The sequence below is a fragment of the Ctenopharyngodon idella genome, chromosome 24 (assembly GCF_019924925.1).
Source record: "Ctenopharyngodon idella isolate HZGC_01 chromosome 24, HZGC01, whole genome shotgun sequence".
NCBI lineage: Eukaryota > Metazoa > Chordata > Actinopteri > Cypriniformes > Xenocyprididae > Ctenopharyngodon > Ctenopharyngodon idella.
Window position 1 is genome coordinate 7,276,171 of NC_067243.1, and position 14,828 is coordinate 7,290,998.

The following is a 14,828-nucleotide window of genomic DNA, read 5'->3' on the forward strand; positions in this document are numbered from 1 at the left end:
AGTAATCACTGAGGATACTTTCACATAAGAAAAAAATATTGTTTGGAGTGCTAAATATGGTAACACTCATACACAAATGTGTCAAAGTTTAGCAAAATTATGGGAGAACTTAAATTTAGTTTCCTTCTCACAAAAACAAAGATGATATATAGCGCACAAATCTTACGGACTGATCATAATATCTGATCATAAAGATGTTGTTTATATTAAAAATAAAATGTTTATATATATTATTTTTTATGAACAAATCTAAATTAACATTTCAAATATTCGTCTTCGCGCAAGGATATCACAACGTCATTTAGCAACTTACAGCAACAAATCGACTCTCCTTTAGCAACTTCCTCTCAACACAGTCAAAGGTCTTCTGACTGAGGAAGCAGCGGCGTTTCAACGACTAACAGAAATCAGCTCCTCTCTTCCCCAAACATTTGGTCGAGTTAGAAACTCTCAGAAACACTGATTTACTCATTAAATGAGTCTTCTGTGAAGATTTAAGGCAGATTTAAAAGCTGTAGGTAACTTTTGAAGTCGATCATCTTGTCATTTCTTCTAACGGAGCGTGAAAATGGTGAAGTGCGGACTTTTGTCTAAGAAAAATGAGCCAGGTATGAATTAACCTGTTTACTGTTAATAACTTAAAACTTTTGTAATATGAAGGAAAGCTATGTTTTCACAGAAGGAAGTCTGTCTGGGCTTTATCTCGGTAATGAATGTAGATTTAACAGGAAATTATATTCTTCCGGACAATAAGAGTGTTTTCATGAATGTCATGTGGGGCAAATTGTCACACGTCCCGTTCTCCTTTTTTTCTTAAACTCAGAAATTTTAATTGTATGTAGACGTTCTAGTTTTAATGATAATGTGAGTCTTCTGCTGTATTTGGAGTTTATTTGAGATGTTGTTCTGCTGTATTTGTGATGTTGGTTTGTGTGACTCAGTGCCTCTGAAGAGCATCTCAGTGGAGGTTCGGGTTCAGGATCATGTAGCCACAGTCTCCTCCACTCTGCAGTATGTGAATGAGGAAAAGCGCCCCCTGGAGGCCTTGTTCGTCTTCCCTCTGCCTGCTGATGCTGCTGTCTGCCACTTCAGTGCCAAGATCGGAGAGCAGGAGATTGTGGCAGAGGTGCAAGACAAACAGAGCGTGAGTCCAAATACAAAACCTGCAGGATGCTGATTAGCATATTCATAATACACATCACCATGTAACAAAATTGTGTCTCACAGGCGAGGGATCGTTATGATGACGCTGTGAGTTCGGGTCAGCAGGCGTTTCTGTTGGAAGAGAGCGAAGAGAGTCCTGATGTGTTCAGACTGAGTGTCGGGTGTCTGTCGCCGGGTCAGAACGCTGCCGTCACCATCATCTACGTCACCGAGCTCGCTGTGCAGGCCGACCACTCGCTGCGCTTCTGTCTGCCGGCTGTACTCAACCCCCGATACACACCAGCAGGTACTACAGCAGCTGCTGACACACACTTTATTAGTGGAGAGAAGCTGATTCTAACACACTCTGTGTGTGTGTGTGTGTGTCAGGTTCAGCTGCTGGTATAGTCTCAGAGATTTCATCAGGATGTGGATCTGTTCCCTACACGCTGACTCTCAGTGTCCATGTGAGCTCTCCAAAGCCCATCTCCAAACTAGAGTCCAGCTGCACTCTGGATCCTCTAGTGTTCCTCCACTCTGATCACACTCAGGCGACGGTACTGTGTGTCTTCATGTGTTTATCTGGATGTGTGAGCACAGCAGTTTTATTCATGTGTTTTTATGTGTGTAGGTGAATCTGAGTCCTGGTCACATGTTTGATAAGGACGTTGAGCTGTTTGTGTACTATCAGGATACCCATCAGCCCTCTGCTATAGTGGAGGCAGGAGTGAACACTGCCCCATCAGGTATGACCTGCAGCTCACTGGGATTATGGGATTGAGTGATCAAGGCATCACTGACTCTCTCTCTATTTCAGGCTCTCTGATGAGGGACCCAGTGGTCATGATAAGTTTGTACCCAGAGTTCCCAGAAGAAATGATTCAAGGAGAGTTTATTTTTGTGATTGACAGATCAGGCAGTATGAGTGGCATGATGTGTCATAGGAAGGGAAAACAAACGCGCATAGAAAGCGCAAAGGTAAGATGTAAGAATAAAAAAAAAAAATAATAATGCCAGAATATGGATTTATTGTGATTTCTTGAATTTATATATTGGAAATTGATTGGATTGTGAAACGTGTATCAATGACTTGTGTACAATAAGACGGGGAATGTGCTTGATGATCGTCCATTGAATCATGTTGAGTTTCAGTATCTGTCCATGTCTCTCTATAGGACACTCTGCTGTTACTGTTGAAGAGTCTGCCCATGGGATGCTACTTCAATATCTATGGATTTGGCTCTCATTTTGAGTCCTTCTTCCCGTTAGTAACTGGATCTTCATTCATACTGTTTATATTCAGTAGGGCGATATGGATCAAAAATCGTATCTCTATATTTTTGCGATATACAATATACATCTCAGTAGTGTCTACATACAAAGTGGGCTGAATGTTTAGTTTCCTTTTCATAAGGCACATCATGGGTAATTGAAGCTTGCTAGGCCCTTTGTCTCAGTGCAGACGGTGTACAAATCGAAGGCTATGAAACAAATGTAGTGAATGTTTTATGTAGGCTGTGTTGAACTACATGCTTATGAGTTTGTTTGAAGCGCTTAATATTAAAGGGATAGCTCACCTAAAAATGAAAATTACCCCATTATTTACTCACCATCGAGCCATTCAAGGTATATATGACTATCTTCTTTTTAGACGAATACAATCAGAGGTATCTTTAAAAATATTCTGGCTCTTCCAAGCTTAATGGCAGTGAATGGGGGGCCCGATTTTGAAGCCCAAAAAAAAAAATTTATTCATCCATCGTAAAAGTAATCAATACAACTCCAGTGGGTTAATAAAGGCCTTCTGAAGTGAAGCGATGAGTTTTTGTAAAAAAAAAAAAAAAAAACGATTCCGTGTTCGTCATTACGTCATGAGTCGGGTCAGAGGTCACTCTTCCACCGCAAATCGATGCGTACGGGCGTCTGTCGGAAGCAAATTAAGCCTCATTCAGACTGTCAGTCCAAATCCGATTACTTGTGTATCCGATTGGAATCTGATCTAAAAATTTAATGTCCACACTGTGTATCGCAAGTGTTCAGATCCAATTTGTGTGTCCATGGCGCTTTTTCGCTTTCTGGAATATCTGCATTGGTTTCTATGGCAATGACGTTGTGTTCGTAGGTATACGCCAAAAACAACAACAACAACCGCAACATGTAGGGGTTTGCAATACAGATGTTGTCTTATTTACATCATGACAGTGTGTGTCCACCGGTGCTGGACTACTGCGTTATGAGAAGGCAACAGCAGAAACATAGGAGGCAGGTGTGAGCAGCTTTATTCCGTGCTGTCGTCTCCCCCGGTCTCAAAACTTGTCTCAGTTATAGCCTATTGCTAATTTCTGCGGTTGTTTTGAATCCTTCGTGTTAGTAACTAGATCTTCATTCATAAATATTCAGTTATTGAGTTTTGAAATGTGATTTTCTGACGTTGCAGTGAGAGTGTCGAGTACAATCAGGACACAATGGATCAGGCTCTGAAGAGAGTGAAGGAAATGCAAGCAAACTTGGGCTGCACTGAGATTTTACACCCTCTAAGACACATCTACAGTCAACCCTGTTACCCCGACCACCCCAGACAGGTACAACAACACCTCAACATGCACCTGAACGACACATTGTATTTGTTCACTGATGTGAGTAGATGTTCATGGGACAGATCTTAGCTGAAGATTTTTTTTTTCTCTCTTCAGCTGTTCATCTTCACTGATGGAGAGGTGGGAAAACACTAAAGAGGTGCTGGACCTGGTGAAACATCATGTTGACTCTCACAGGTAAAGGTCTGCTGGGTTTGATCTTCCCATCATTCATATCTTCATCACTTACACTAACAGAGTTTATTGTGTGTTCAGGTGTTTCTCATTCGGGATTGGTGAGGGTGCAAGTACCGCCCTCATCACAGGAATGGCCAGGGAGGGATCTGGTCACGCTCAGTTCATCACAGACACCGACCGCATGCAGCCCAAAGTAAAGCTCTCCACTGGATTTCACAGGCACAAATGTTTCCTAGTCAAATGTCTCAATGGTTTCTCTTTCTCTTCAAACTATATCAGGTGATGCACTCCCTCAGGTTTGCGCTGCAGCCCGTTGTGGTTAATATCTCTGTGGATTGGACCCTTCCAGATGGCATTACTGTTGACACACTGTCTGCACCCGTAAATGTGCTCTTCCAGGGTCAAAGGTCACTCATTTATGCCCAACTTAAAGGAGAGGTGAGATGATGTAGCATGTGTTTCTTTAATGAGAATAAGAGTGTCTCTCCTTTGTTTAGATGATAAAAATTCCCCTCTTTTATAGAGTTCAGGAGGCTCTGAGGGAACAGTGACAGTCAAATACAGTCTTAAAGATCAACCAGTAACAAACCAGCTCCACTTCTGCCTCAAACCAACTGAGGAAACAGGGTAACACACACAAACACACATAAAGACACACTGAATTAGAGTGACATCAGCTGCTCTTCTAATCCAACAAATTTCCTCCATGTTGTTGCAGGTTGGCCGTCCACCGGCTGGCGGCTCGGACCCTGATCCGTTCTCTGGAGCAGAAGGAAAGGTCAGGTAATACATTTGTGTTCGGCATCAGGAGCAGGATAGTGGAGCTCAGTGTTCAGGCAGGAGTCAGCAGTGTTCATACAGCCTTCATTGCCATTAATAAAGACAGCAGACAGACTGTGAAAGGACCCCTGCTGCAGAGAAGAGTGCCGACACACGGTTAGTGCAAGGATTGTGTGTGTTCAGGTCTGTGTTTTGTTGTGTTTGACTGCAAGGATTTCATATGCTTTTCTTGTCACTTCAGTTTAATACATTTGAGGTGTTGATTTGACCTCATCAAGATGTGGGAGGAGAGGATGTGGTCAGTGGTTCTTTTCAATCTGTGTGGGTTCTGTGAGAATGTGTTTGTGAGACGAGCATCACAACATTCTACTAACCTCCAATTTAGTAACAACTGAAAATGACTAAATGATAAAAGCAGCTCTAATGCCACTTATTGGATTAGATTTGAATTGTGTTCATTGACGAACAAAGCAGTTCAAAAGCAATTAAAGGGTGTCTGTCTTTAGGTTTATACATTTATGGGACAGTTCATGTCAGATTTTGTTGCTGATTTGAAATATGTTATTTAATTATGAGTTCGTCAAGCAGTTTTTGAGATTTCAGGATTCCCCCATTCAAATAAATAGGACTTGGTCTTGGATGCCTGAAATAGCTGCCCGGAGGCGTTGCAAATATGCCTTCAGAGTGAACAGACTTTTCCTGAAATGGATTTTGGTATTAGTTACTTTCCGCCACCCACTTGTGTAATGATGTAACCTGCAGAAAGATTCATAGAAATGTTAATCTGAACACAAGTAGAGAACAAGTTGATCTTTACACATGTTAGACTGCAACCAAAGTTGTTTTTTTTTGTTTTACATTTTCTGTGCAGTTTGAAAAATATAGTGTCTGTTGTTGTTTTTTTGTGTGTGAAACATATCAACATATTTTTTTATAAAGTCTGATCCACCAAAAAACTGCAGATCCCTCATAATTATAGGCCACTGACTTATTTAGTTTTCTTTCCTTAAGAAGGATCTGATTGCTGGTCGAGTGATGATGATGACTACGACTATGGCAATTTCTATGCATCACCAGGTGAGGAGGGTATTTGTAAATCTAAAAAAACCAAACAAGATTCAAAATTGTTAAAAATAAAAAAAAAAAAGCTTTAAATATGTTTACTTTGCTTTCAAAGTTCAGACGCAGGCAGAAAATGTCACTTAAAACTGTTGATGTGACAATGTTAAGATTTAAAAGTACATTTTATGCAGTGAATTTTCACTTATTACATTACAATCCTTACAGTAATTGCACACTGACTTGTATAGTTTTCTTTCCTAAAAATGATTCAGATTCAGAAGAATTTGATGAAGATGACGATTGTTATGAACAGCGATCAGACGGTAAATGATTCAAACACACACACACCAAAGGCCCTTTCACAAACTTCTGTCAGGGCTTCAACATTGTGATGTACAACATCATTTATCATTCAGATTCACAGAGCTTTTGTCCTTCTCTTTCGTTTTAATTTCTGAGATTACAAAACAGTTCATTTGCTCTGATCATAAATGTGTTCATGCCTTTAAACATTTTCAGTGTGTTACTGTTAAGTGTTCTGAAAAATTGAGAGAAACATACAGTGATTTGAACTCATTGTTTGAACTCATAGTTTGTGTTTTTGAAGGGTATTCATTCAGTTTTGTTATAGACACTTGAATTCTCTTGTTGTTTGTCCTTTCCATTTGCGACTAAACTGTTGATTCGGATTATGAAAGGTATTGATTGTCATGTTTTTGTGATATGTGTGTGTGTGTGTGTGTGTACTCTGAAAGTTTAATTTCCAAGTCTTTGCAAAAGTCACCTTATGGTTAATGATTGTTGTCATTTGCAGAGATGTTATTTCTAAAACTGAAGCTGTGCCATCTCATTAAACAGAATCTGTAGGGGAAAAAAGGGGTACAAACACACACACACACACACACACACACACACACACACACACACACACACACACAACAAACATTTAATACCTACTATTCTATAAAAATAGTATACCCCAGATAGAATGTAATCACTGAAACAATGTTGAATCAGTGTTGATTCAACATTACAAAGTGATATTTTTTCAACATCACTTTTACACCCTCAGTTACTGTTGAAACAATGTTGAAATGTCAACAAAAAAATCAATAATAATATCATTAATTCATAGGGGTGTAACGGTACCCAAAAATAATGGTTTGGTACATACGGTTTTGAAGTCTTAGTTCGGTACAGCAGGAGGGGAAAAACTAAACATAAAATTTGCTTCTTTTTTTATTAAACAGTGGTTTACTGAACAAATTTTTTCTCTGTCTTAAAATAAATTCAATTATAAATAACATTTTCTAATAAAAAGGATAAAAAAAAATCTATCTCTTCTAATGCTGTAAACTAGCCTAAATAGGGAGCCCTTACTATAATATTAAAGGTTGCAATTAACAACAGAGCCCAAACTATTAAGCCTCGTTCAGACTGTCAGTCCAAATCCGATTATTTGTGTATCTGATTGGAATCTGATCTAAAAAACTTTATATCCACACTAGCCTCGTTCAGACTGTCAGTCCAAATCTGATTTTTGAGCATATCCGATTGAAATCCGATCAGATTCAGCAAGTCTGATGAAGCAGCAACCACATGAAATGCAATTTTTTACAAATCCGTTTCGAACGGTTTCGAACTACATTCATATGTGGTTTGGAATCCTATTCAAATCGCATTTCTGGTAATCTGTTTCAGTCTGACTGCTCTGATCGGATTTCACGTGGTTTATGTGACTTTGTCACGCAAAGTAAAACGTAAACGTCAGACGTTGTTATAGGAAACATGCTGTTAGTCGCTGCAGAAACAAGGCTGTGTTGTTGTAAAGTGCTGGACGAGCAGAAATTAGCAATAGGCTATAACTGAGACATGTTTTGAGACCGGGGGAGACGACAGCACGGAATAAAGCTGCTCATACCTGCCTCCTATGTTTCTGCCGTTGCCTCCTCATAACGCAGTAGTCCAGCACCGGCAGACACACACTGTCATGATGTAAATAAAACAACATCTGTATTGCAAACCCCTACATGTTAAGGTTGTTGTTGGTTTTTTTTAGCGTATACCTACGAACGCAACGTCATTGCCATAGAAACCAATGCAGATATTCCGGAAAGCGAAAAAGCACCATGGACACACAAATCGGATATGAACACTTGCGATACAAGACTGTTTAAGAAAATATAATGAATATAAAGGCTAATATAGTGCATATATTTAGCGAAAGAGTTCCTTTCTCCATCGAACTAACGAGCGGTGGACACTTGTCTCAGAAACATTTACAATTTAATGCTACGTCACATTGTTCACAAGCTGTTTCATTGACGTCTTCCCACTGTTGAAACACTGACTGAGCGATTACATGAGATATGTTTCAGTAAGTTGTACTGCTTCTTTCAACATACCTTCAAATGCTTATTCATCGTGTTCATTCTGTAACTAGTATAAAAGAGGAAGGGATGAAGGCAGAGGAAGGCAGTGGCCTTAGGAAAACAGTAAAAAGTGACATGCATGTAAGCGAGTAAATACAGGAGAAACATGGCAAAGTCATTTTGACGTTCCACACTTCCTGATGCCACACTTCCTGCTGCCAACAGGTGGCGCTTTGACTATAACTGAATATTGCCATGTAGATGTCTTCAGGCCAGGACTATCATCAAACATGAAATTTGGAGCATAGTATGCCTGAGTTACAACAACTACTTCTTTCATGGCGAAACATCAGATTTTGTCAGGCCGCCACGGACACACCCTTCAACAAAATTTAATGTCGCTAAGGCCTTAAGATTAGACAGAGCAAAAATTCTGGTTAAAATTCTATGAGGAGTTAATCAAGGTGCAAAACATGACATTTCCTTTTGCCCACAGGTGGCGCTATGACTGTAACTGAATATTGGCATTTAGAGGTCTTCAGGCCAGGACTCTAATGAAACATGTGAAGTTTGGGGCCGATCCGACATTGTATGCCCGAGTTACAACAACTTCCTGTTTCATGGCGAAACATCGAACTTTATCAAGCCGCCACGGACACGCCCTTCAGCAATGAAACGTTTCAAGGCCTTTATATTAGACTGACCAAAGTTTCATGAGTTATGGAGCATGTTAAGGCCCTCAAAAATGCGATTCATTTCGGAGAAGAAGAAGAATTGACTGAGCAATTACACTAGGGTCCTCACCCTGATAAAAAAAAGAATATGGGCGATCTTCTTTCTCAATACTCCATTTTCGTGACATGTTTCAGCTAAAGAAGCACGCAACATCCTTTTTCTCACTTTATCAGTTTTTATTTTGATAAACATGACGTATAAATATAACATCACGACTACATGAAAGAGCTTTAACTGTTATAAAAATACAGATTTGTGAGCATTAGTGGAACTGAAGTTTTCAGAACAAACAAGAAACACACGTGATCGTTATCATGCAGTGAATCCGGCCAATCGTGAAACAGCTGTGTCGTCATCAGAGCTTGTGCAGCTGCTCTGGAGATGATGAGCAGAATGAACTAGCCGGCTGCTCTCCAATCGCTCTCGCGGTACTTCGATGCCATTCGTCACAGTCACATGGCATCATCGCTCTCGCGGTACTCGAGCATCGTCAGTCACATGGCATCAGCGCTGTCTCAAGTCGGACAAAATTTCTAACCGCCATGCACTGTTTCAAGTCAGCCACGGATCGGTCTGTGCAGTGCTGCTTAAGGTCGAACAAGTCTTAGATGTTTTTCACCCATTTTTCTACAGACTTGTTAAAATCATGAAGGCTCACCCCTAAACCAAGCCCCCAGTGGATTAGAGCGAATCGATCAATCTCAACCAAAATCATGGTTTGGATCAAAACTCAATATTGTATCAATGTCACCATGCTATCTGGGTGTGCTACTTAAATCAGTGTAGTTACTGTCTAGTTGTTCAAATGACATTGTTTTTCTTCATTGTTCTTCAAAAGAAACACAGTTAATTCAAAGCAGAGACTGTCAGCAACATGTCTTCAACTTGAATCCTGTCAGTTTCATAGAAATGTTAATCTGAACACAAGTAGAGAACTACATCTTTACACGTTAGACTGCAACCAAAGTTTTATTTACATTTTCTGTGCAGTTTGAAAAATATAGTGTCTGTTGTTTTTTGTGTGTGAAACAGAGTAATTATTATTATTATATTCATTTACATATTTTTTTATGAGTCTGATCCACCAAAAAACTGCAGATCCCTCATAATTATAGGCCATTGACTTATTTAGTTTTCTTTCCTTAAGAAGGATCTGATTGCTGGTCGAGTGATGATGACAACAATTATGCACCACCAGGTGAGGAGGGTATTTGTAAATCTAAACCTATTACAACTGGAAAAAATTGTTTAAAAAAAAAAAGCTTTAAATACTTTAAATATGTTTACTTTGTTTCAAAGTTCAGACCCTGGGCAGAAAATGTCACTTAATTATTTAAAACTGTTGATGTGACAATGTTGAGATTTAAAAGTACATTTTATGCAGTGAATTTTCACTTATTACATTATAATCCTTATAACAATTGCATATTGACTTGTATAGTTTTGCGGGGCGGGGCGATGGATGAAGATTATTATGCTGATGCTGCTGACAAGGATTATGAACCGCCATCAGTCGGTAAATGATTCAAACACACACACACCAAAGGCCCTTTCACAAACTTCTGTCAGGGCTTCAGCATTGTGATGTTCAACATCATTTATCATTCAGATTCACAGAGCTTTTGTCCTTCTCTTTCGTTTTAATTTCTGAGATTACAAAATAGTTCATTTGCTCTGATAATAAATGTGTTCATGCCTTTAAACATTTTCAGTCTGTTACTGTTATTTGTTGTTCTGAAGAAATAAGAGAAACATACAGTACAAACACACACAATATTTAAAAGCTATAATAAAGTGAATTCCAGTTGGTTCCTGTTGGTGTGTGTGTGTTCAGCCGCTCCTGATCCCCAGAAGGACCTGTTACTCCAGCTGGTTTCTCTCCAGAAGGCGTCAGGCTGCTGGGAGCTGGACGCCACACTGGCGGATGTGTTTGGGAAGACGGAGGATGAGCTGACCAATCAGAAACCAGCACAGGTGAGAGATGTGATGAAATAATAACACAGTGATGATTGTGTCCAGTGTCCAGTAACAAATGCAGTGGATGATGGTTTGTACACAGGTGGATGGGTCAGTATGGGCCACTCTCCTGGCTCTGATCTGGTTATACGGCTGTAAAATAGACCAGCAGGTCGAGTGGCAGTTTGTGGCCATGAAGGCAGCGTCATGGATCGGCTCTCAGAAAGGTGGGATCTCCATTCCAGAACACATTCATTCAGATATCTTCAGTTCTTTGACACACACTGATGATTTGAGTGTGTGTGTGTGTGTTTCAGTGGGCGATCTGTCTCAGTGTGTGTGTGTGGGTAATGTCCTGCTCCGATGTCAGGTGACCAAACAGACTCTGGGAATCTGAAGACGTCTGGGAATCTTTAAAACTCTCATGATAATGTTTTTGCTGTTTTGAAATTGAAAATAATTTGAATCAGATTAATCATTAACCTTATCTTTTTTTTTTTTTTGTGCATCAGTGATTTACTAACGCTGTTGAACGAGTCCTCAATCACTGAGGATAGTCAAGTCAAGTCACCTTTATTTATATAGCGCTTTTTACAATGCAGATTGTGTCAAAGCAGCTTTACAGTGATAAATGGTATATAATTTTGGCTGCACAGCAGCTCTTAAAGAAAATGCTGTCTATGTAGGCAGATGCAAAGCACTGTTGAATATCAAATGTCAATACTTTCACATTGACATGGATACTTTCACACAGCAACAGAATCATGTTTATGTGCTAAAAATGATTATGTTCAAACACAAACATGGTAATGTTGAACTAATGCAAAGACTACTATTAAAGTACAAAAATAGTTAAATACTCTGTCACTCTTTTTCAAAAAACACCATAGTCTGTACATCTTCTTCTGAAGCCATATAATACCTCACCATGTTTCAGTTCCATACCATGATGTCCCTTCATTTCAACATATGTTTCATTTAGAGAAAATTAAAATTGACTAAAACTGTAGTTGACATAATCAGGACTAATCAATAATGTGAAATATTTTACATATTTGTCTTGCCATCTATTAAAGGTTTTACTATATAAACAGAGTTAAAGGAATACAACTTTGTTATCATGTTCCCTCCATTCCTCAATGGTCCATGAGTGAGCAGCATCTGGTGGTTTCATCACAATGAGGTACAAAGTCAAAAGGCACTTCCTGTAAATCAATTCTATTAAAACACTTACCTGCATTTTCACTTCTAGATTTGGGTTAAAGCATCTGATAAATGACAAAATGTAAACATTAATTTCAAAGGCAAAATTTTAAATTTCAGATTTGCTTTTACTGGCTGGATGGACACCCAGAAGCTCTGACACCAGGGACAAGGAGCTCCCGCTGTGGCAGGAACCTCTGAGACATGACAGGAAGCTCTGGGATCAAGCTGGCATTAAATGGAGCCTGGAGACTAGGACGTCTCAGGCTCAGGTGGTTGAGTTCTGGCTTTTGACCCTGTGAGACATCCATGACAAGAACCTCTAGGACCATGCAGCCATGATGGGAACCCCTGGTCCTGGATGGACACGGCATGGAGCTTGGAGACCAGGGGGGCTAGGTCAGAAAACTGGGACTGAGAAGGCCTTGGGTGCTGGTTCAAGGTGAGACCATTATAGGAACCTCTGAGGTGAAGGAAATGACGGCAATCTTTGGGGTGCTGGCATAGTGGAGGCAGAAACAGAGAGATATAGACCTCTGGGCCGACAGTGGCAGGAATCATTAACCGACTGTGATGCGGTAATGACGGGAACTTCTGGGACAGGGTGGACCTGACAGAAACCTCTAAGCCTGGACGGAGATAACTGGGAGTTTTAATAAAAACATTAAGGGTGCGTTCACACTTGGCATGTTTAGTTCAATTAAAGCGAACCCTGGTGCGATTGCTCTGTTAGTGCGGTTCATTTGAACATGTGTGAACCCTGGTGCGCACCAAACAAGCCGACCGAGACCGCTGAAAAGATGGGTCTCAGTCCACTTCCGAATCAACTCTGGTGCGGTTCGAATGATATATGAACGCAACACGGACCAAAGATATGTAAACGAACCAAAAACAGGAAGATGAGACTAAAAAGGACAGAATCCTCACGCATATCGGTTTTTCTCGTCATAGTCGCGAGTTTGCCCATGACAGGCATCAGACTCGCGTCTCCACGCAGCAGATCGTTTGTGTGTGACTGAGGGATTCCCGCCACTGTTTTGACTACTTTACACATTTTATAAGCTCTTCACGAGTTCCCTGCTGGCCAAAATACCATCATATGCAGGGTACACAAACACAACGAGCGCATTTACCTCAGAACACAGCATTGTTTTGGATGTTCGGTAAGTTCCGTCTCCGAATAGGCAATATGTCGTAAAATCCGACCAATCACGTTGTGAATGTATCCCTATGCCTTTTGGTTCAGTATCTTTTGGTTTGCTGATAAAATTGCCAACCTGAACGCTAATCGGACCAGAACTAAATGTTTTTTTTTCTTTTTTGGTCCGGACCAAATGAACCAAACGAACCAAACTACAAGTGTGAACGCACCCTAAATGATGTAATGATGAATCTGAAATGTATTTAGGCTAGTGTTGTTGCCTTGTTCTACACTTTGAAAAAAGTCATGCCCAGAAGTTAAAATTAACCCCAAAAAGTCCCACTGAAAGAACTTTAATGATTCTTTTCAATAAACAGATTAAAATCATTCGCCTAACTGAGATAAATCACAAAACCTACTACTGAGTAAAACCAAAGGGACTTTGTTCAGACCCAGAGGTTTTTTCACTCCATCTTACTCCATCTTGACTTTCAGTCTTACTATGCAAGTAAATATTACAATTGCAATATAATTCTCATTTCATCTCCCCCTCCCCCCATTTACAGCGACTGTAAATAGGTCAGCAGCTCAAACCCACACAATAAAATGTCATTTCCTCCAAGTGAGCGTGAGAACGTTGAACTGTGGTCTCAGATAAATTACCCAGGTATGGCTCACCTACAGGATGCTTACCACATTTTTCCATCTTAAAAACGTATCATATGCTCACAATGAAAAATGCAGAAAAGTTAGTTCATAACCTCAAGGCTAGATTACGGTAATGCTTTACTGGGTGGTTGCCCTGCATGCTTAATAAACAAACTCCACCTGGTCCAAAACGCAGCAGCTAGAGTTCTTACTAGAACCAGAAAGTATGACCATATTAGCCCAGTTCTGTCAACACTGCATTGGCTCCCTATTAATCATCGCATACATTTCAAAATCTTGCTAATTGCTTACAAAACACTAAATGGTTTAGCTCTTCAGTACTTGAGCGAGCTCTTAACGCATTATAGTCCTTCACGTCTATTGCGATCTCAGAAAAACCCCACCCCCCACCTTAGCCTGGTTTCTGCCAAGGTTTTTTTTCTCCTTTCTGTCACCTGATGGAGTTTGGGTTCCTTGGCCACTGTCGCCTCTGGCCTGCTTAGTTGGGGACACTTAATATTTAACAATATTACTGATTTGACTGCACTGACACTATTAGACTGACACTATTGTACTTTACACAGTTATTGAACCAAAATGAATAAACTGAATTGATTTCAACTGAATAATGACTCTGTACTCTTGTCTTTTTAGAGCTGCTTTACAGCAGAGTTGAATTCTGTTTGCATCATTTAATCGTTATTTTCCTGTTATCACTGAAAAGCTGCTTTGAAACAATCTGTATTGTATAAAGCACTATATAAATAAAGGTGACTTGACTTTAATCTTTGTTCTTGCTGTTTATATTACATATTAAGCTTTTTTCCTTCTTTGTAAGGGTATATACTCGATTGCACTCTTTGTTTATATTATAAGCACTGTTTCAGGTGTATTTGTGATGTTCTGCAGGTCTGCTTATAAAACACGTGTTCTTGTACTTTTTATAATATAGCTACTAAAAATAAATGAATGTTCATACACAGTGTCAAAGTTTAGCAAAATTATGGGAAAACT

The 14,828-nt window shown here is 39.8% G+C and overlaps 1 pseudogene; it reads left to right on the top strand.

Moving 5' to 3' along the window:
• Window positions 1-372: 372 nt before the first annotated feature.
• LOC127507388 (von Willebrand factor A domain-containing protein 5A-like) lies at window positions 373-14,792 on the top strand (annotated as a pseudogene).
• The last annotated feature ends 36 nt before the right edge of the window (window positions 14,793-14,828 follow it).